Source organism: Ranitomeya variabilis, chromosome 2, assembly GCF_051348905.1.
Source record: "Ranitomeya variabilis isolate aRanVar5 chromosome 2, aRanVar5.hap1, whole genome shotgun sequence".
Classification (NCBI taxonomy): domain Eukaryota; kingdom Metazoa; phylum Chordata; class Amphibia; order Anura; family Dendrobatidae; genus Ranitomeya; species Ranitomeya variabilis.
This window is the reverse complement of record NC_135233.1, coordinates 638,896,020-638,919,984: the sequence shown is the minus strand read 5'-3', so window position 1 is coordinate 638,919,984 and position 23,965 is coordinate 638,896,020. Positions and strand designations below refer to the sequence as shown.

At 45.3% G+C, this 23,965-nt stretch overlaps 1 protein-coding gene across 1 annotated transcript in view; it reads left to right on the top strand.

Moving 5' to 3' along the window:
• Positions 1 to 23,965, top strand: part of CCR6 (C-C motif chemokine receptor 6) — a 132,466-nt gene that overhangs the window by 79,740 nt on the left and 28,761 nt on the right. Inside the window, exon 3 of the mRNA XM_077292791.1 lies at positions 20,782 to 20,815. The gene's annotated coding sequence lies outside the window, so the exon portion shown is untranslated. The remainder of the gene's footprint in view (positions 1 to 20,781; positions 20,816 to 23,965) is intronic.

Below are 23,965 nucleotides of genomic sequence, written 5' to 3'. Positions count from 1 at the left end.
ATGGTGGGTTTTCCCATTCCCACAGGTCTGAATGGTACTATGGCACTGGCTATTCAAATTGACCGGCGGTTGCGGGAGCGCAAAACCGCAAATTCCCTCATGGTGTTGTCTGAACAGACACCTAATTCGGTGCAATGTGATAGAAAAACCGCAAATTCCCTCATGGTGTTGTCTGAACAGACACCTGATTTAATGCAATGTGATAGAATCCTGACTAGAAATGAGCGGAAAATTCATAGACGCCGGAATGGCTTGTGCTACTACTGTGGTGATTCTACACATGTTATCTCAGCATGCTCTAAACGTATAGCTAAGGTTGTTAGTCCTGTCACCGTTGGTAATTTGCAACCTAAATTTATTCTGTCTGTAACTTTGATTTGCTCACTGTCGTCTTATCCTGTCATGGCGTTTGTAGATTCAGGTGCTGCCCTGAGTCTTATGGATCTGTCATTTGCTAAGCACTGTGGTTTTACTCTTGAACCATTAGAAAATCCTATTCCTCTTAGGGGTATTGACGCTACGCCATTGGCAGCAAATAAACCGCAGTATTGGACACAGGTTACCATGTGCATGACTCCTGAACACCGCGAGGTGATACGTTTCCTGGTTTTACATAAAATGCATGATTTGGTTGTTTTAGGGCTGCCATGGTTACAGACCCATAATCCCATCCTGGACTGGAAGGCTATGTCAGTGTCAAGTTGGGGCTGTCGTGGTATTCATGGGGATTCCCTGCCTGTGTCTATTGCTTCTTCTACGCCTTCGGAAGTTCCGGAGTATTTGTCTGATTATCAGGATGTCTTTAGCGAGTCCAGGTCCAGTGCATTGCCTCCTCATAGGGACTGTGACTGTGCTATAGATTTGATCCCAGGCAGTAAATTTCCTAAGGGAAGACTGTTTAATCTGTCGATACCTGAACATACCGCTATGCGCTCATATATCAAGGAGTCTCTGGAGAAAGGACATATTCGTCCGTCTTCTTCCCCTCTTGGTGCGGGATTCTTTTTTGTGGCAAAAAAGGACGGATCTTTGAGACCTTGTATTGATTATCGGCTTTTAAATAAGATCACTGTCAAATTTCAGTATCCTTTGCCGCTGTTGTCTGACTTGTTTGCCCGGATTAAAGGTGCCAAGTGGTTCACCAAGATAGACCTTCGTGGTGCGTACAACCTTGTGCGCATTAAGCAAGGTGATGAATGGAAAACCGCATTCAATACGCCCGAAGGTCATTTTGAGTACTTGGTGATGCCTTTTGGGCTCTCCAATGCGCCTTCAGTTTTTCAGTCCTTTATGCATGACATTTTCCGGAAGTATCTGGATAAATTTATGATTGTTTATCTGGATGATATTTTGGTTTTTTCTGATAATTGGGACTCGCATGTGGAGCAGGTCAGGTTGGTCTTTAAAATTTTGCGTGAAAATTCTTTGTTTGTCAAGGGCTCAAAGTGTCTCTTTGGTGTACAGAAGGTTCCCTTTTTGGGGTTCATTTTTTCCCCTTCTGCTGTGGAGATGGACCCAGTCAAGGTCCGAGCTATTCTTGATTGGACTCAGCCCTCGTCAGTTAAGAGTCTTCAGAAGTTCTTGGGTTTCGCTAACTTCTACCGTCGTTTTATCGCTAATTTTTCTAGCATTGTGAAACCTTTGACGGATATGACCAAGAAGGGCTCCGATGTAGCTAACTGGGCTCCTGCTGCCGTGGAGGCTTTCCAGGAGTTGAAACGCCGGTTTACTTCGGCGCCTGTTTTGTGCCAGCCCGATGTCTCACTTCCCTTTCAGGTTGAGGTGGATGCTTCAGAGATTGGAGCAGGGGCCGTTTTGTCGCAGAGAGGCCCTGGTTGCTCTGTTATGAAACCTTGTGCCTTTTTCTCTAGGAAGTTTTCGCCTGCCGAGCGAAATTATGATGTGGGCAATCGGGAGTTGTTGGCCATGAAATGGGCATTTGAGGAGTGGCGTCATTGGCTCGAGGGTGCTAAGCATCGTGTGGTGGTCTTGACTGATCACAAAAATCTGATGTATCTCGAGTCTGCTAAACGCCTTAATCCGAGACAGGCCCGCTGGTCATTGTTTTTCTCCCGCTTTGATTTTGTTGTCTCGTATTTACCAGGTTCAAAGAATGTGAAGGCCGATGCTCTTTCTAGGAGCTTTGTGCCTGATGCTCCTGGAGTCGCTGATCCTGTTGGTATTCTTAAGGATGGAGTTATCTTGTCAGCTATTTCTCCGGATCTGCGACGTGTGTTGCAGAGATTTCAGGCTGATAGGCCTGAGTCTTGTCCACCTGACAGACTGTTTGTCCCGGATAAGTGGACCAGCAGAGTCATTTCCGAGGTTCATTCCTCGGTGTTGGCAGGTCACCCGGGAATTTTTGGCACCAGAGATCTGGTGGCCAGGTCCTTTTGGTGGCCTTCCTTGTCAAGGGATGTGCGGTCATTTGTGCAGTCCTGTGGGACTTGTGCTCGAGCTAAGCCTTGCTGTTCTCGTGCCAGCGGTTTGCTCTTGCCCTTGCCTGTCCCGAAGAGACCTTGGACACATATCTCCATGGATTTCATTTCTGATCTTCCGCTATCTCAGGGCATGTCTGTTATCTGGGTGATATGTGATCGCTTCTCCAAGATGGTCCATTTGGTTCCTTTGCCTAAGCTGCCTTCCTCTTCCGATCTGGTTCCTGTGTTTTTCCAGAACGTGGTTCGTTTGCACGGCATCCCTGAGAATATTGTGTCAGACAGAGGATCCCAGTTCGTTTCCAGGTTCTGGCGATCCTTTTGTAGTAGGATGGGCATTGATTTGTCGTTTTCGTCTGCTTTCCATCCTCAGACTAATGGACAGACGGAGCGAACCAATCAGACTTTGGAGGCTTATTTGAGGTGTTTTGTCTCTGCTGATCAGGACGATTGGGTGACATTCTTGCCGTTGGCTGAGTTTGCCCTTAATAATCGGGCTAGTTCCGCCACCTTGGTTTCGCCTTTTTTCTGCAACTCTGGTTTCCATCCTCGCTTTTCTTCGGGTCATGTGGAGCCTTCTGACTGTCCTGGGGTGGATTCTGTGGTGGATAGGTTGCAGCGGATCTGGAATCATGTGGTGGACAACTTGAAGTTGTCACAGGAGAGGGCTCAGCGCTTTGCCAACCGCCGCCGCGGTGTGGGTCCCCGACTACGCGTTGGGGATTTGGTATGGCTTTCTTCCCGCTTTGTTCCTATGAAGGTCTCCTCTCCCAAATTTAAACCTCGTTTTATTGGTCCTTACAAGATATTGGAAATCCTTAATCCTGTATCTTTTCGTCTGGATCTTCCTGTGTCGTTTGCTATTCACAATGTATTTCATAGGTCCTTGTTGCGGCGGTACATTGTGCCTGTAGTTCCTTCTGCTGAGCCTCCTGCTCCGGTGTTGGTTGAGGGCGAGTTGGAGTACGTGGTGGAGAAGATCTTGGATTCTCGCCTCTCCAGGCGGAGGCTTCAGTACCTGGTCAAGTGGAAGGGCTATGGTCAGGAGGATAATTCCTGGGTGGTCGCCTCTGATGTTCATGCGGCCGATTTAGTTCGTGCCTTTCATGCCGCTCATCCTGATCGCCCTGGTGGTCGTGGTGAGGGTTCGGTGACCCCTCACTAAGGGGGGGGTACTGTTGTGAATTTGCTTTTTGCTCCCTCTAGTGGTTACTAGTTTTGTGACTCTGGTTTTTCTGTCATTCCTTTTATTCGCACCTGGGTCGTTAGTTAGGGGTGTTGCTATATAAGCTCCCTGGACCTTCAGTTCAATGCCTGGCAACGTAGTTATCAGAGCTAATCTGCTGTGCTCTTGTCTACTGATCCTGGTTCCGGTTATATCAGCTAAGTCTGCTTTTTGCTTTTTGCTATTTGTTTTGGTTTTGTATTTTTGTCCAGCTTGTTCCAAATCTGTATCCTGACCTTTGCTGGAAGCTCTAGGGGGCTGGTGTTCTCCCCCCGGACCGTTAGACGGTTCGGGGGTTCTTGAATTTCCAGTGTGGATTTTGATAGGGTTTTTGTTGACCATATAAGTTACCTTTCTTTATTCTGCTATCAGTAAGCGGGCCTCTCTGTGCTAAACCTGGTTCATTTCTGTGTTTGTCATTTCCTCTTACCTCACCGTTATTATTTGTGGGGGGCTTCTATCCTGCTTTGGGGTCCCTTTCTCTGGAGGCAAGAGAGGTCTTTGTTTTCCTCTACTAGGGGTAGCTAGATTCTCCGGCTGGCGCGTGTCATCTAGAATCAACGTAGGAATGATCCCCGGCTACTTCTAGTGTTGGCGTTAGGAGTAGATATATGGTCAACCCAGTTACCACTGCCCTATGAGCTGGATTTTTGTATTCTGCAGACTTCCACGTTCCTCTGAGACCCTCGCCATTGGGGTCATAACAGGGAACCATGACAAGAACCCCTGGGAGATTACCTACACTGCATGAGTGTCCCCAATTATGCAGGTATCAGCCCAATGTACATGTACAGGTACCCCAGTTTTGGCATCTGTCTTAGTCATGTTTCTCTGGTCTTATATAGTGATTTACACTATGTAGGAACTCTAGTTTCACCCACACCTTCAAGTGGCCACTTTTCAAGGTTGGATGAAACTGAGATATTGTGGAGTCATCAGACGAGGGGCCATAAACCCCTAGAAAATAAAAGCCACAAGGATTTAGATCAAACCACCACCAACATAGTTTCAGTAAACCTTAATGTTTTGCAATGGCAAACAACAAACATATAGAGGCTTAGAACTGTTTGTGAAGTGAATAAACAAGCATTTATCAAGATTGTGTCACTATGAACATTGTCTGTCACATCTCTAAATGTTTTACAAGAAATGCAGCTATATGATTGTCTGAATGCATTCGGTATACAGTATTTCAATCTTGTTTACAAATCGCCATTTGTATATTCTCCATTTGTACATTTGAGGCAGACAAAGTTAAGGCTGCCAAGGAGAGAAACTAATATAGTGGACAAAGCTATATTTTTAGTGAACTACTGAGGCAAAGTAACAGCATTGCTTTATCAAATTTATATGAAGTGTATTGTGTCCAGTGTTAGCAACCAGGCAACACAAAAAGGAGCTTTTCAAGTGAGCTCTGTAAGGTACACAAATGTTATGAAGTGTTTGCCAACAAGGATGTGGTTTTACCAATGGGGGGTACCTTTTGTAAAAATAGACTAGTGCTATCACAGTCCCCCTTGACCAAACTTCACCGGCCTATAACAAAGTACAAAGCACATTCACCCTGGTGATCTAATGGCAGTTAAACAAGAGACATTGCAAGAGACAGAGTTAAGAAGTAGGCCCAATGGAATGCCAAGCCCAATTCCCCAATGTGGTGTCCTTTTTGGATTAAAATAGTGCCATTACAGCCCCCTTGGTCAAAATGCACTGTACAGAGCACGTTGACTCTGGCGATCTAGTGGCAGGTACCGGACAGATTGCAGGAGACCGAGTTAAGAAGTAGGCCCAAAGAAATGTCATGCCCAATTCCCCAATGTGTTGTCCTTTTTGGACTTAAAAATATAGTGCCATCACAGCCCACTTTCCCAAAATTCACGGGCCTATAACAGTACTGAGCACGTGCACCCTGGTCATCTAGTGGCACTTAAAGGACACATTGCAGGACACAGACTTAAGAAGTAGGCCCGATGTTATGTTATGCCCAATTTCCCAATGTGGGGTCCTGTTTTTACAAAATGAAATAGTGCCTTCACAGCCCCCGTGCCCAAAAGTCACCGGCCTATAACAGTACTGAGCACATGCACCCTGGTCATCTAGTGGCACTTAAAGGACACATTGCAGGACACAGACTTAAGAACTAGGCCCAATGTAATGTACTGCCCAATTCCCCAATGTGGGGTCCTGTTTTTACAAAATGAAATAGTGCCTTCACAGCCGCCATGCCCAAAAATCACCGGCCTATAACAGTACTGAGCACGTGCACCCTGGTCATGTCGTCGGAGATAAGGAAGAGACATTGCAGAGTTAAGAATCCCCAATGGGGGTACCTTTTTAAAAAATACACTAGTGCCATCGCATGCCCCAAACTTCAACGGCCTATAACAGAACTGAGCACGTTCACCCTGGTGATCTAGTGGCAGGTACATATCAGATTGCAGGAGACTGAGTTAAGAAGTCGGCCCAATGGAATGTCATGCCCAATTCCCGAATGTAAAACCCTTTTTTTAAAAATAAAAGAGTGCCATCACAGCACCCTTGGCCAAAATGCACCGTACAGACCACGTTCACCCTGGTGATATAGTGGTTCTAGATGAGGAGGATGAGGATAAAAACAAACAGACCAAATCTGGAAGTGTATACCCATGTGTGGTTGTGAAGAGGTGCATGAGAATACACCTCCCCAAAAGAGAGAATGTATTTGAGGTTATGTTTCGTTGTTTTCACTTGGTGGTGTACAGAAGTATTTCCCAATCCAGGCCTTGTATGTTTTTATAAGAGTCAGCCTGTCAGCATTTTCAGTTGACAGGCGGATGTGATTATCTGTTATAATTCCACCAGCGGCACTAAAAACCCTCTCTGACAGAACACTAGCAGCAGGGCAGGCCAGGGCCTCCAAGGTGTAGAGAGCCAGTTCATGCCATGTGTCCAGCTTGGATATCCAATAATTAAAAGGCACAGAGGAATCACGGAGGACGTACGTACGATCTGCAAGGTACTCCCTCACCATCTTCCCAAACATTGCACTTCTTGTGACACCACCTCTTGCCTCTGTGCCGTCATGATGGGAGGGTCTGAGAAAACTGTCCCAGAACTTTGCCATTGTTCCCCTGCCTGAGCTGGATTGTACTTCTGTCTCTCTCGCTTGGAGTCCTTGGTTGTACAACAAACTTTGACATCTGCTGCCAGCGTTCTCACATGGGAATTTTCTAAGTAATTCCGCTACAAGGGCCCTGTGGTACTGCAACATTTTAGTACACCTCTCTGCTTCAGGCAGAAGAGATTGAAAGTTCTTGTAGCATGGGTCTAGAAGTGTCACCAACCAGTAATGAGTGTCACCCAAAATTTTGTGTTTGTAGTACCGTCTATAGCGCATGAAAGTAGCTCCTATTCTTCCTCCTCCTCCTCCTCATTGCCTACCAATCTACGTTGAGAAGACATGAGGCTGGGCTGAGTGTAATCCCCCTGTATGTATCCTTGCTCCATGTCCTCGTGCTCCGCCTGCAATCCATCCTCTTTGATTGTGAGCAGAAAGTTTTTCAGAATGCTGAGAAGCGGGATGGTGATGCTAATTATGGCGTCATCGCCGCTCACCATCTTGGTGCAGTCCACAAAGTTTTGGATGATGTTACATATGTTTGACATCCATGTCCACTCCTGAGGACACGTGTGTGGAGTCTGACCTGAAATTTGATGGCTTTGTTGATGTTTGTAGTCAACAAACGCCCTCTTCTGCTCACAAATCCTTTCCAACATATGTAGCGTAGAGTTCCAGCGTGTGGGGACATCACACAACAGTCGGTGAGCTATAAGGTGAAACCACTGCTGAAGCACTGCAAGGGCGGCTGAAGCTGTAGCTGACTTTCTAAAATGGGCAGACAGACGGCGTACTTTCACTGTCAGATGCAGCAGCTCTGGGTAGCTTTTCAGAAAATGTTGAACCATGATGTTAAGCACACGGGTCAAGCATGGTACGTGTGTGAGCTCACCTTGCCTCAGAGCCGCCACCAGTTTACGGCCATTGTCACACACGACCATGCCTGGCTGTAGGTTCAGCGGTGTCATCCAAACATCAAACTGCTCTTGCAGCGCTGTCCACAACTCTTCTGCAGGGTGCGGTTTGTCACCTTTGCAGATTAGCTTCAGCACAGCCTGTTGCTGCTTGGCTGAGGCAGTGCTGCAGTGCTTCCAGCTTCTGACTGATATGTTGATTTCAGAAATGGAGGATGAAGAGGGGGAGGAGGTGCAGGAGCTGTAGACTGTGGGGGCAACCCTGATTGATGTAGGGCCAGCAATCCTCGGCGTGGGGAGGATGTGTTCCATCCCAAGGTCCGACTGGGTCCCGACTTCCACTATGTTAACCCAGTGTGCCATCATTGAGATGTACCGTCCCTGCCCACAAGCACTTGTCCACGTGTCCGTTGGTAGGTGGACTTTCCCGGTACCAGCATTGCTGAGGGCACGGGTAGTGTTGTGGGACACATGCTGGTATAATGCCGATATGGCACTCTGGGAGAAATAGTGGCGACTGGGGACTGAGTACCTTAGGACGGCCACTGCCATCAGGTTGCGGAAAGCTTCCTTCTCAACAAGGATAAAAGACAGCATTTCCAGCGCAAGCAAAAGATAAATATTAGAATTGAGGACTGTGGCCTGTGGGGCATTGGCTGGATATTTCCGCTTGTGTTCCAAAGACTTTGTTATAGACAACTGAACGCTGTGCTGGGACAAGGATGTGGACGGGCTTGCTAATGGTGCTGCTTGACTGTGGGCCACAACAGGTGCAGGGCATCTTCACATGCACGGTGTACTGGGGATTGGCTTCTACGCAAAACAGTTGAAGAAGCAGTGGTGTGACCAGCAGGCAGTGGTCCTGGAGCCTGGGGTTCGGCCCACAAATTTGGGTGCTTTGCTTGCATGTGCCTGATCATGCTGGTGGTGGTCAGGCTGGTTCTTTTGCTACCCCTGCTGATGCAGGCATGGCAGGTGCTCAAAATGGCCTGCTTGGGGTTATCGGCAGAGTGTTTAAAAAATAGCTAGACTCGGGAAGATCTCACAGGTGGAATGGCAACTTCACTCATGTTGGTGTTACGGGGAATGGATGCACGCCTTTTGTCTGTGGCCACCACACTGCTTCTTACTGCCTGTTGGGGATATGCCTCCTTCCTTATTTGTGCTGCTGTCCTCGCTATGCATGTCCTCCTGCCAGGTTGTGTCAGTCACTATGTCATCCACCACCTCATCTTCCACATCCGTACCCTGCTCCTCCTCCTGTCTTTCTGGCAATTGTATCTCATCATCGTCTACATCTTGTGACACTTTCCCACCATCACCTTCTTGTGACCGGGGCTGGTCAAAGCTTCGGGCATCTCTACATGCGATGTCATCTATCCCCACTTCAAGTTGACTGGCAGAGATTTCTGAATCTTGAAATGGAAAACTGAACAGCTCTTCGGAGTGTCCAAGTGTGGGATCAGTTGTCTCAGGGCACTCGGCATGGTGGGAGGAAGGAGGATCAGGGTGAGGAATATCCTGCCCACACTCACGGCTACTCAGACTTGACTGTGTGGAAGGCAAGGTGGTGGTGGAGGTGTCTAAGTGACTGGAAGCATTATTCTCTATCCAACAAACAACCGTTTCACACTACTCTGGCTTCAATAGTGGTGAGCTGCGGTCCCCCAGAAACTGGGACAGGAAGGTCGAGTGAGAAGATGTGGGTCTTTGCTGTTGCCCACTTTCACCTTGCCCACGGCCAAGTCCTCTGGATGCACCATCAGCATCACGTCCACTTCCCAGTCCCTTGCCCCTTGCCTTAACCATTTTAAATGGACTACTGCACTATTTCAAATGCTCAACACAATTGTCTTTATTACTAGCGAAATAATATGTGATCAGTATGCCTGCAAATCTACGATATTTCAAACCCAAACACCAGGCAGGCCTCAGCCTGACCTAACAGACTGCATTCAAATTTTTTTTTAAGTTAACTTATGTGAAATAGCCATGTATAGAATTTGAGTATCACACAGCCACAAAATAAGTACACTGGCCTCCAATGCCCAAACTTAGAGCATAGAGATATATTACGGCTGTAACGGAAATATCACACTGGCAAATCTGTGGCCTTTCAATTTTTTTGGATGCTAAATAGCGCTGTATAGAATTTGAGTATCACACAGCCACAAAGTAAGTACACCGGCCTCCAATGCCCAAACTTAGATCACAGAGATATGTATGACGGCTTTAACGAAAATACCACACTGGCAATTCTGTGGCCTTTTTTTCACCTGAATTGAGATATTTTCTCAGCATGCTCTAATCTAATTGAGATATTTTCTTAGTATGCTTTAATTGAATTGAGATATTATCTCAGCATGCTCTATCATTAATACTAACAAATCAAGCTGTTTTGTAATGTTATTTAGTGCTTACCTGCTATTATTGTAAACTTTCTCTACGCTTACCTGTTATTACAATTTTTCTACGGCTTAGAGGCATTATTTTAATTAAATGTGTGTATTGTCTGTGTCAATAAAGTTATAACTTTTTATAAAAAAAAGAAACAACACTCTTTGATTCAACACGCAGTTTAATAAGTGCATAGTTGGTCAGTATGTTTATAGGAAGTTACATATGTCTGACATCCATGTCCACTCCTGAGGTCTTATGTGTGGAGTCTGACCTGAAATTCGATGGCTTTGTTGATGTTGGTAGTCAACAAACCTCCTTTCTGCTCACAAATCCTTTCCAACATATGCAGCGTAGAGTTCCAGCGCATGGGGACATCACACAACAGTCGGTGAGCTGGAAGGTGAAACCGCTGCTGAAGCATGACAAGGGCAGCTGAAGCTGTAGCTGACTTTTTAAAATGGGCAGACAGACGGCATACTTTCACTAGCAGATCCGGCAGCTCTGGGTAGCTTTTCAGAAAATGTTCAACCACGAGATTAAGCACATGGGTCGAGCAAGGTACGTGTGTGAGCTCACCTTGCCTCAGAGCCGCCACCAAGTTATGGCCATTGTCTGACATGACCATGCCTGGCTGTAGGTTCAGTGGTGTCATCCAAACATCTGATTGCTCTTTCAGCGCTGTCCACAACTCTTCTGCATGGTGCGGTTTGTCACCTATGCAGATTAGCTTCAGCACAGCCTGTTGCGCTTGGCTGAGGCAGTGCTGCAGTGCTTCCAGCTTCTGACTGATGTGTTGATTTCAGAGAATGAAGAGGAGGAGGTGGAGGAGGTGCAGGAGCTGTAGACTGTGGAGGCAACCCTGATTGACGTAGGGCCAGCAATTCTCGGCGTGGGGAGGATGTGTTCCATCCCAAGGTCCGACTGGGTCCCGTCTTCCACTATGTTAACCCAGTGTGCCATCATTGAGATGTACCGTCCCTGCCCACAAGCACTTGTCCACGTGTCCGTGGTTATGTGGACTTTCCCGGTAACAACATTGCTGAGGGCATGAGTAATGTTGTGGGACACATGCTGGTGTAATGCCGATACGGCACACCGGGAGAAATAGTGGCGACTGGGGACCGAGTACCTTGGCACGGCCGCCGCCATCAGGTTGCGGAAAGCTTCCATCTCAACAAGGATAAAAGGCAGCATTTTAAGCACAAGCAGAAGATAAATATAAGAATTGAGGACTGTGGCCTGTGGGGCGTTGGCTGGATATTTCCATTTGTGTTCCAAAGACTGGGTTATAGACAACTGAATGCTGTGCTGGGACAAGGTTGTTGATGGGCTTGCTGATGGTGCTGCTTGACTGTGGGCTATAACAGGAGCAGGGCTAGAGGCATCTTCACATGCACGGTGTACTGAGGATTGGCTTCTACGCAAAACAGTGGAAGAAGCAGTGGTGTGACTAGCAGGCAGTGGTCCTGGAGCCTGGGGTTCGGCCCACAAAGTCGGGTGATTTGCTTTCATGTGCCTGATCATGCTGGTGGTGGTCAGGCTGGTTGTTTTGCTACCCCTGCTGATGCAGGCATGGCAGGTGCAGCAAATGGCCTGTTTGGGGTTATCGGCAGAGTGTTTAAAAAATAGCTAGACTCGGGAATATCTCACAGGTGGAATGGCAACTTCACTCATGTTGGTGTTACGGGGAATGGGTGCATGCCTTTTGTCTGTGGCCACCACACTGCTTATTCCTGCCTGTTGAGGATATGCCTCCTTCCTTATTTGTGCTGCTGTCCTTGCTATGCATGTCCTCCTGCCAGGTTGGGTCAGTCACTATGTCATCCACCACCTCGTCTTCCACATCCGCACCCTGCTCCTCCTTCTTTCTTTCTGGCAATTGTATCTCATCATTATTAACCTCTTGTGACACTTTCCCACCATCACCTTCTTGTGACCGGGGCTGGTCAAAGCTTTGGGCATCTCTACATGCGATCTCATCTATCCCCACTTCAAGTTGACTGGCAGAGATTTCTGAATCTTGAAATGGAAAACTGAACAGCTCTTCAGAGTGTCCAAGTGTGAGATCAGTTGTCTCAGGGCACTCGGCATGGTGGGAGGAAGGAGGATCAGGGTGAGGAATGTCCTGGCCACACTCACGGCTACTCAGACTTGACTGTTTGGAAGACAAGGTGGTGGTGGTGGCTAAGTGACTGGAAGCATTATCCGCTATCCAACCAACAACTGTTTCACACTGCTCTGGCTTCAATAGTGGTGTGCTATGTCCCCCAGAAACTGGGACAGGAAGGTCGAGTGAGAAGATGTGGGTCTTTGCTGTTGCCCACTTTCACCTGGCCCATGGCCTTATCCTCTGGATGCACCATCAGCATCACGTCCACTTCCCCGTCCCTTGCCCTTTGCCTTAGCCATTTTAAATGGACTACTGCACTTTTTCAAATGCTCAACAAAAATGTCTTTATTACTAGTAAAATAATATGTGATCAGTATGCCTGCAAATCAACGATTTTTCAAACCCAAACACCAGGCAGGCCTCAGTCTGACCTAACAGACTGCATTCAATTTTTTTTTAAGTTAATTTATGTTAAATAGCCATGTATAGAATTTGAGTATCACACAGCCACAAAATAAGTACACTGGCCTCCAATGCCCAAACTTAGAGCACAGAGATATATGATGGCTGTAATGGAAATACCACACTGGCAAATCTGTGGCTTTTCAATTTTTTTGGATGCTATATAGCCCTGTATAGAATTTGAGTATCACACAGCCACAAAATAAGTACACCGGCCTCCAATGACCAAACTTGGAGCAGACAGATATACTGTATGTGGCCTTCTTTGGTGAATTTAAAACACCAAAAAAGGGGCACAAGGGTAGCACACACAGCTATGCTACGTAGGCCTGACAAACTATCACTTTTCAACAGGCCTCAGGCTGACAGAACAGACTATATATATATATATATATATATATATATATATATATATATATATATATATATATATTTTTATAAAAAAAAAATTTTGGGGGGAATTTATGGAAAAAAAAAAGTATATAGACAGTAAATAAGCTGCAGCAGGCAGCTATGGAGCTTTGGGAACTGCAGCCCTTGCACTGATGTGGATATGCTGTGCCCTGCCTGCCTCGCGCTGCAATATCGGGTCCCACAAATTAGCCCTAAAAAGGACTTGGTTTCTCAGGAGTTGTGGATGTAAGAGTTGCAGACCTACACTAACTCTAAAACTATGATTCTGACCCTATCTCGGCAGCAGCTCTCCCTACTCTAGCTGAAACAGGAACAGAATGCGGCGAGCAGGGCGGTGCCAGGTCTCTTATACTCGGGATGATGCTGTACTGCCCAGCCAATCCCTGCACGGCCACAACAAAGATGGCTGCAAAGTTTCACGACCTGGCAGACAATCCCTGCACCGTGTTTGGGTCTCTAAAGTCCGCCAAAACTGCTGGGTGGAGACTGCAGTTACCGCCGAATATTACCGAAAATCCCGAGTACACTGAGCATAGCAATACTCGGGCGAGTAACGAGTAGTGGACAGCACGTTCGTTCATCACGATTAAATTATATACCTTAGTCTCATAGTGAACAGCACATGTGTGACATCATCAGATGTTATAAAAGGACAGGCGCTGCCCGGCTTTCACACTGACAGCATTGCACGGCTCTCTGGCACTTTGTATTGTAGGGAGAGAGTGCTTGTCTAGGCCTGTGTGCACAGTATAACGAAGCCTTACAATATTCACCAGGTGACCGTATCATATTACCGTTTACTATTTCCTGCTACACGTTATCCTATAGGATTCACAATAGTAAGGGCACGAAAACCACACCCATGTTGGATGGATGGATGGATGGATGGTTGGATGGATGTTCTGAGCAAGAAAACCACACCCATAACTAATGGGGACAAGTATAAATATCTCACGTTATGTATTTTTATATATCTAATGAAGGCTCCTGAAGCAGAAACGCATTGTATAAAGGTATTTCATTTTTTAATATATGCAATGTAGCTGTCTCAGTAGTAATTGCAATCACTCTGAATACATTTTATTATTACTTTTGGTCATTCAATCCTTATGGACTGCAGCTCAATTACCCTCTCCTCCCCCAACAAATGGATGCATTGTTATATGACTTTTTGACATATTGGGATTTTTTTACAATCGCTCAGAAGCATCTCCATATTTTTCATTTTTCCAATCGGACATACAGTGTTACTTTGTGAATATTTCTGTGATCTCTAAAAGTGAACAAAAGCTTTCAAACATTTTGTAGGCTTCTATTTCTCAGACATACAGTGTTACTTGGACTGTTATTTAACTGTGTTTATTGATTTTAAAATTTGTTAAAGGGGGGATGAGGATGGGAAAGGGAAGAACCAATGAGATGGGAGGAGGAGGTATAACTAGAAGGGAGGAAAGGGAAAGTGAGAGGGGAAGGAGATAACAATAAAAACTAGAAAACTCAGTAAATACAAAATTCCATCACATTTGTATATGGAATTTAAGCAGTTGTAGAGTGTATCTACCTTAAAGTTATATTAAGATTTGGAAGTTCTTAGTGACCAGTATATAAAGTTAAACCAACAAGAATACAAAAATTGTGTATTGACCAGATTGGCAAGTAATATCCATCAGCCAGACATTGACTCCAATAGTCAAGAAACAGTTTAAACACCAAGATATTTCTTGTATTTAGGAAATAGCAGAAATTGATTTCCATTTATCCCATTTTTTAGAGTGCTTTTTTAGGTTGCCAATAATAATGGCAAACCATAGTTCTAATGAGTAGTGTAACAATATTTTTCCCAAAATATCTAAAAATTTAGGTACATCTACTCTTATCCAGTACAATGCCAGGGAATTCCTAATCACCAGGAAAATATGAATGATAGTTTATTTCTTTTCTTGTCAGGTTTGGCTAGTGTAGTCCAAGCATTAATCAGTGCCTGGGAGATGAGAAATTTAGGATTAGGTAGATATGGTTTGAATAGGTGATTAAATATTATTTCTTGTAGGAGACGGTAATTATTGAATGAATATTCTAATTGGGTTTATGCTGGGGGCTTATTTTTGTTGAATCAGTATATGCTGTGTTTAACCAAGCTAGATAGATAATAAGCTTTAATATTGGGGAGGGCAATACCTCCATTATTTTTGGATTTGTATAATACATCTGACACTACCCTAGCTTTCTTCCCATTCCATAAAAAAAGAGTTGATAGTCGCTTTAATTTTGTCCAGAAAATGTTATCGAATAGTTAGAGGTAGAGTCCTAAAGATTTATAAAATTTTTGGCAAAATGAAGGTTTTAATAACTGGTATTTTTCCCATCCAAGAAAGACCAAAGTTTCCAAAACTTTTCAGATCTTTAGCAATAATTTTGGTAATAAGTTCCAGATCAGATGATGATCTCCGAGTATTTGTAACTGCTCGGAGATTTAGTTTTCCTTGCCTCAGCTGCATGATTTACAGCTGATAGACAGCTTGAATACATGTGAGGATTCCCTAGCAACCAGGCAACTCCCACATGTACTCAGGCTGGCTAGCAGCCATAAATCATGCAGCTGAGGCAAGGAAAACTAATTCTCCGAGCAGTTACAAATACTCGGAGACCACTCGAGCAATGAATACACTCGCTCATCACTAATAATTATCCCAAGGTAAGTGACCTGTCCACCCATTCAAAATTAGTTGCATCAGCGAGATAGTTGATGGTTTGGTTATCAATAAAGAAATATAGACTTTTAGATTTCTGCCAGTTAATTTTAAAATATGAAATTGTTGAAAAGGATTCAAGAGTAGATAATAAAGCGTCGGTTGATTTGATAGTGTCTATCAGCGTTAGAAAAATATAATCTGCAAATAAGCTGATTTTGAATTGTCTCGTAGGGGTAGTGCAGGAGGGTTGTTTCTTATTTTGTCAGCTAGGGGTACAATAGCCAGAATAAATAAGAGTGGAGAGAGGGCAACCCTGTCTGGTTCCATTGGATATGAGAAAAGATTCGGATAAGTGATTGTTAACGTAAATATTTGCACTCGGATTTGAGTATAGTACGAAAATTGAGGATAGTGATTTATGGTTAAAGCCAAATTTGATCAGAGAGTCTTTCAAATAGTCCCAGTTGAGCCTATCAAATGCTTTCTCTGCGTTGAGTGTAAGGTAAATTGAGGGGGTGCCTGATGATTTAATCATGTTTAAAATATTAAGTAGTATCCTGGTACTGTCAGATAAGATGGGGAAGAATATTATTCAGTCTGTCTGCAATAATCTTAGTAGATTTTAATATCGCAGTTGATCAGTGATATGGGTCTGTAGTTTTGGACCATACCTAAAACACGTTTTGGCTTGGGTATTAATATGATCGTCACTTCTAACATTTCCTTAAGGAATGTTCCGAGTATTGCTGCTTGGTTAAAGACCTGAGCCAAACATGAGGATAATAAATTTGAAAAAGTTTTATAGAATTCGTTGGTGTAGCCGTCCGGTCTGGGAGATTTTTGTAGTTTGAGTTTCTTGATTGTGTCCTCTATTTCTTTAGCTGAAAATGGCGCAGATAAAATTTCCATTTCTGCTGTATCAGTTTTGGGTAAGTTTAAGTAAAAAAAAAATGCGATAGTATTCTCAGAATTATAGGGAGAAATTGAAGGGTCAGTAGCTGAATTATAGAGTTTCTTATAAAATTCAGTGCTTCAGTAATGCTCCTACTGTGCAAAGGCCTGTATGCTCCTTTGAAGGATATAATATCCCAAGTGCCACCTTCCAACAACAAATACCCTTGAGTATCCACTTAAAGTTACCAATGTCCCCCCAAAAAAAACAGAAAGAAAGAAAAATGGGCTGCATGGTTAAGTCACCAGAAGAAAGCCATTACTGCAAAAATGCCTCAAAGTATCTTGCCCTACAATACACAAAACAGCACAGAGACAAGCCTCAAAACTTCTGGAACAAGGTGATTTTGAGTGATGAGACCAAGATTGAACTTTTTGGCCACTACCATAAAGGTTACCTTTGGAGAGAAGTCAACAAGGCCTATAATGAAAGGAACACCATTCTTACTGTAAAGCATGGAGGTGGATTGCTAATGTTTTGGGGATGTGTGAGCTACAAAGGCACAGGAAACTTGGTGTCATGATCCATTTTTGGATTTGTGGCTGCTCTGGTTCCACTCTGTTTTAAATGTAGCTTTTTTCCTTTCAGGACCAGCAGGGGGTTAATGTGAGTATTTCTCTCGCTGGCAATCTGCTGCAACTGCAGTTGCTGGGTCAGCTGATGTGGATGGTTACCACTCCCGCCATCTTTTAAATGGTCACCTGATGCATCAGCTGACTGTTGGTGATAGGGTATCTCTATGCAGACCAGCCTTGCAATGGCAGCTCTCTGGTGCTTGCTGTTTCTGGAGTTTGGAGTCTGGTCTCTGTACCATCTGCGGTGTGGAGCTTGGCAGCGGAGTCTGGAAGCTAAGTGTGGTGTTTTCTCTTTGTCACTTTCGTGTTTGTCACTGTCCACTGCATGATACTATCTGCAGTGGTGAGGCTAGCGCCCATTGCCGGCCAGTGCACTAGCCAGGGCAATGCTAGGTGACAGCGAGGGATGAGGTTCCTGATGGCGGTGGATGGAAGGACCCACTTAGGGTGTTAGGGGAGTGCAGGGACAGGCTCTGGTTGGAGCTCAGGTGGTGATAATCCCCCATTTCCCTATCAGTAGGGTCTTCCTCTCCCCATTTCCATCCCGTTGTGTGTGTTGTGCTGTCTGCTGACCGACCCCCCGTTGGGTTGTGTCACATCATGAACTCCCATAGGGGTGGAGCCGTATATTCATCACTGTAATGAGCATTACCACATGACCGCTCACACAGGACAAGCTGCCGGCGCAGAGAGGAGGCATCGCGGGAGCTGGGTGAGTATTTCTTCTGCAAGCGGGCGGGCGCACGGGGGTGGGAGGCGGGAGGTGACCCCAAATTTTATTTTTAACCAAAAAAAAAGATTTTTCATCTCTTCTCTCCTGCGAGCGCTGCAGGGTACAAGAGATGAATGCCGCCTTCAGCACCACACGCACCACATGCTGGGGACAGCGCTTACTGTAGCACTGTCTCTCCTGCACGGTCCATGTGGTCCTCAGGCCGCACACGGGCGGCACACGTGATCTCCGCGGTGCTCACCGTGAGACCTCGGCGGTCGTGGCGCCATACCAGTACTGCTGCTGGCACAAATGCAGTTCCCGCAGCGCAGTACAAATACCGTGCATGTCGCAAAGGGGTTAAACTAGAGAGTGCAAAGAACGGGGTAAGTTAAGGCAACAGTGTATACAAGTATCTGTTCCACTAAACGTGAGTCTGATGTTGATCACTTCTCCACAGATAAAAGCTGAAAGCCAGCTGATGCCGGTGTTGCGGTCTTTAGGCCCAACAGATCTGCTCCAACTCTTCTGACGGCTGCGGGCGGTCACCAGTCTGACCCACTGAGCCCCTAGTCTATCACTCTGCTCTCCGCAGCTGGGAGCCACCCACAAGTAATCTCCAACATGCTCTACAGTCCGAAGTCCCATTCCCCGATCTCCCACTTGACGTGCTTTGTCTGTCATGGCCGGTGGATTTGGCATGAAGTTTTTTTCCCTTCCCTTGCAAAGCTCCCTTTTTCCTCCTTCACTTACCACGCCCACTCTCTGCAGGTCATGGGTCCTTTCCATCCTCCATTTCCTTCCCCCCTGCAACACTGGACGTGGCCCCGGCAGTTCTGGAGACGATGCCTTGTTGGTACCCACAGCCCGGTCTTTGGCCTTATGTATGCTCCCATTCGCTTTCAAACTCCTGGAGCAGCATGTCCACGCTGAACTTTCATCCCACCTCTCATCTAACTTTCTCTTTGACAAACTACAATCTAGTTTCTGCTACATCAATCAACTGAGACAGCGCTGACCAAAATTACTAATGACCTACTTATAGCCAAAGCTAAAGGACAATACTCTGTACTCCTCCATCTAGACCTGTCCTCTGCTTTCGACACAGTTGACCACTGCCTCCTACTACAGATCCTCTCCTCCTTTGGCATCAAAAACCTCTCCCTATCCTGGATCTCCTCATACCTTTCCAACTGCACATTCAGCATCTCCCACTCCTACACTACCTACTCATCCCACCCTCTCTCTGTTGGGAGTCTCCCAAAGCTCTGTTCTATGACCCCTAGTCTTCTCAATCTATACACTTGGCCTGGGAAAACTCATAAAGTCCCATGGATTCCAGTACCATCTATATGCTGATGATGACACTCAGATCTACCTCTCTGGCCCAGATATCACCTCTCTGCTGTCCAGAATCCTGGAGTGTCTATCAGCCATATCCTCCTTCTTCTCCTCTCGCTTCCTCAAACTCAATGTGGACAAATCTGAACTCATCATCTTTCCTCCATCTCATAGATCTTCGTTACCTGACCTATCTATCGTAATTAACAACATCACGCTTTCCCCCGTACCAGTAGTCCGCCGCCTCGGAGTAACGCTTGACTCTGCCCTGTCCTTCAAACCGCACATCCAAGCTCTTTCCACCTCCTGTCGCCTTCAGCTCAAAAATATCTCCAGAATCCATCCTTTCCTCAACCGTCAATCTACTTAAATGCTTGTGCATGCCTTCATCATCTCCCACCTCAACTACTGCAACATCCTTTTTTGTGGCCTGCCTGCTAACACCCTTGCACCCCTCCAGTCCATCCTTAACTCTGCTGCCTGACTAATTCATCTCTCTCCTCGCTACTCCTCCACTTCCCCCCTCTACAAATCTCTTCACTGGCTCCAATTCCGTCAGTGTATCCAGTTCAAATTACTAATACTGACTCACAAAGCCATCCATAGCCTGTCTCCTCCATATATCTCTGAAATCATTTCCCGATATCTTCCCTCACATAATCTTCGGGCCTCCCAAGACCTCCTTCTCTCCTCCACACTTATTCGCTCCTCATCCAATCGCCTCCAAGACTTCTCCCGAATATCCCCCATCCTCTGGAATTCTTTGCCCCAACACGTTCGACTGTCAACCACATTCGGATCCTTCAGACGAAACCTGAAATCCCACCTCTTCAGGTAAGCCTACAGCCTGCACTGACCCCGCTGCCTCCTCATCACTACCGAAGCTACCGCCTCACCAACACCGGAGCTTCTGCAACCCTCAACCTATTGTCTCCTTCCCCACCATCCTGTAGCATGTAAGCCAGCAAGGGCAGGGTCCTCGCCCCTCTGTATCAGTCTGTAATTGCTAGTTTGCTTACTGTAAGTGATATTTGTAATTTATATGTAACTCTTTCTCATGTACAGCTCCACGGAATCAATGGTGCTATATGAATAATAATATGTAGCAATCTTAAGAGTTGAGCGTGCTCAATGTGGATGTTGGCTGTCATCTGTTACAGCAGCTATTGGAGCATGCTTTCAGTATACTAACAGAAATATTAAAATTAAGGAAGGGAGGTAAATAAATGGCTGTTGAGGAATGTGTTAGAGCACACTTGCATCGTATTGACGAAAGCATTATGTTAATTGTATAGTATTGTATTAACTGTTGTGAAATTTATGAATCAAATATGGTTGATAGGATTTAGCACACAATTCAAAAAGAGATTTATCAAAATTTTCTAATAGAAAAACTGTCCTTGTTTCCCATAGCTACCAATTGAAGTGTATCTTTTCTTTTTTTTCAGATCCAAAAGAAACTGAAGAGGAGCTCTGATTCAGGTTGGTATAAATTACAAGGACATTTAACTATTAGTATAGATTAAAGCAGAGAGATGTGTTTCCTTTATAAATCCGCATACCTAGAGATGATCAAACTGTTTTAAATTCGAACTTCTCAGGTTCAGCAAATTTTCCCAAAAATAACATTTTCTGGTGTAATTCCTGGCAAATCTTATATGGTTTCAAAGATCTGAAGCTCATTACACAGAAGTGGTACTAGAATCAAGCTAACTACATAGAAGCAGTAAAACAACCAAGTGTTCTACACAGATATGGTACCAAAACCAAGTAAAGGCTATGTTCACAGCTTTTTTTTCTGCAACCAACACCTGCTCTTTTGGCAGTAAAAATACCCATTTTCAGCATTTTTGGGTGCTTTGTCCACAGTACAAACTTAATACAATTAATTTTATTCACCAAAACACTTAGAAAATTCTGTGAAAACGCTGTTCCTTTTTTGCAGTATTTTTTCACTTTCTCATTACTTTCTATGGATGAAAAAGCACTGCAAAATGCTGTAAGAATTTACATGATGCAGATTGAAAAAATGCTGCAGTACTCAAATTCAGTCAGTAAAAAAACGTGCATGTGCATAAGATTTCTGAAATCTCATAGACTTTGCTGATAATGTAAAAGAAATAAAAAGGCACTGCAAAAACGCTGCACGTGAACATAGCCTTAGGGTATATGCACATGACATCTTTTACAGGTCAAATCCGTCTGAAAAAGTGCAGCAAAAAAGAAAACATATTGTACAGCAATGTGAAAATGACATAAACATGAAGCAGAGGTGGTCACACATAAATATAGGACACTAAATACTAAATGTACCTCTGAATACCTTTTCTGCTTTGTTTTTTGTTCAAACTAGCTGAAGAGCCTGACATTGCCTGGGCATAGTAACAAACTGTGGTTCACCCACTGTCATGCTTCAGCTGTGGTATTGCAGTCTCCAATATTTTCTAGTGTGTGTGTATACAGCTCTGGCAAAAATTAAGAGACCATTGCACAGTTTTATAAAAATCAGCTTCTCTACATGTCTGACAGCCATTCCATTCCATTCCAGTGTCAGTTGAATTCCAGAGCACACTTCATTCTACTTAAAGGGAACCTATCACCCCGTTTTTTAAAGATTAGATAAAAATAGTGTGAAATAGGGGCAGAGCTGGGCGTTACATTAGTGTCTTTTTGTTGCCTTTATTCCCCCGTTAGGCTGCCGAAATACCTTTGTGAAGTGGCCGTTTTGTCCTGTCACTCAAGTTGGTCAGGTCGGATGGGCGTGGTTACAGCGCTGTTTGTCCCCCAGGATCCTGCTCATCATTACGTTGGTGGCGTAGTGGTGTGCGCATGTCCAGCAGGTGAATCCACTGCCCAGGAGATGAATAACAGCGCGGTCTTCGCTATTCAGCCATTTACCGGTGGGCGCGGCCATCTTTCCTGTGGCCGCACCTGCGCAGATGGAGTGCTCTGCTGCCCGGGGCTTCAGGAAAATGGCCGCCGCGATCTCCATCTGCACACGCAGGCCATTTTCCTGAAGCCCCGGGCAGCAGAGCGCTCCATCTGCGCAGGCGCGGCCACAGGAAAGATGGCCGCGCCCACCGGTAAACGGCTGAATAGCGAAGACCGCGCTGTTATTCATCTCCTGGGCAGTGGATTCGCCTGCTGGACATGCGCACACCACTACGCCACCAACGTAATGATGAGCAGGATCCTGGGGGACAAACAGCGCTGTGACCACGCCCATCCGACCTGACCAACTTGAGTGACAGGACAAAACGGCCACATCACAAAGGTATTTCGGCAGCCTAACGGGGGTGTAAAGGCACCAAAAAAGCACTAATGTAAAGCCCAGCTCTGCCCCTATTTCACACTATTTTTATCTAATCTTTAAAAAACGGGGTGATAGGTTCCCTTTAATGTGCTTCTGATTAGGTGATGACCTGAACCAAATCTTATTTAATGAAGGAAAGTATAAAAAAAACACTAATGTGGTGTTCACAATCCTCTTGCAATAAGACAAGCTGGATGGCAAAACAAGTGCTAGTAATATCCCAAAAGAAATAGGAATGAAAAAATAACTTTTAACCATGTCAAAGGAGTTGAAATGAAAAGTCTTGAGTGAGGAAAAGAAGGGCTCAATTCTGGCTTTACTAGCAGAGGGACACAATGAGCGTCATGTTGCCTCCATCCTTAAAATTTCTAAGACGGCAGTCCATTACAACAAGGTCAAGTGTTATGACCCCAATGGCGAGGGTCTCAGAGGAACGTGGAAGTCTGCAGAATACAAAAATCCAGCTCATAGGGCAGTGGTAACTGGGTTGACCATATATCTACTCCTAACGCCAACACTAGAAGTAGCCGGGGATCATTCCTACGTTGATTCTAGATGACACGCGCCAGCCGGAGAATCTAGCTACCCCTAGTAGAGGAAAACAAAGACCTTTCTTGCCTCCAGAGAAGGGGACCCCAAAGCTGGATAGAAGCCCCCCACAAATAATGACGGTGAGGTAAGAGGAAATGACAAACACAGAAATGAACCAGGTTTAGCACAGAGAGGCCCGCTTACTGATAGCAGAATAAAGAAAGGTAACTTATATGGTCAACAAAAACCCTATCAAAATCCACACTGGAAATTCAAGAACCCCCGAACTGTCTAACGGTCCGGGGGGAGAACACCAGCCCCCTAGAGCTTCAGCAAAGGTCAGGATGTAGATTAGGAACAAGCTGGACAAAAATACAAAACCAAAACAAATAGCAAAAAACAAAAGGCAGACTTAGCTGATATAACTGGAACCAGGATCAGTAGACAAGAGCACAGCAGACTAGCTCTGATAACTACGTTGCCAGGCATTGAACTGAAGGTCCAGGGAGCTTATATAGCAACACCCCTAACTAACGACCCAGGTGCGGATAAAAGGAATGACAGAAAAACCAGAGTCAAAAAAAACTAGTAACCACTAGAGGGAGCAAAAAGCAAATTCACAACAGTACCCCCCCCTTAGTGAGGGGTCACCGAACCCTCACCACGACCACCAGGGCGATCAGGATGAGCGGCATGAAAGGCACGAACTAAATCGGCCGCATGAACATCAGAGGCGACCACCCAGGAATTATCCTCCTGACCATAGCCCTTCCACTTGACCAGGTACT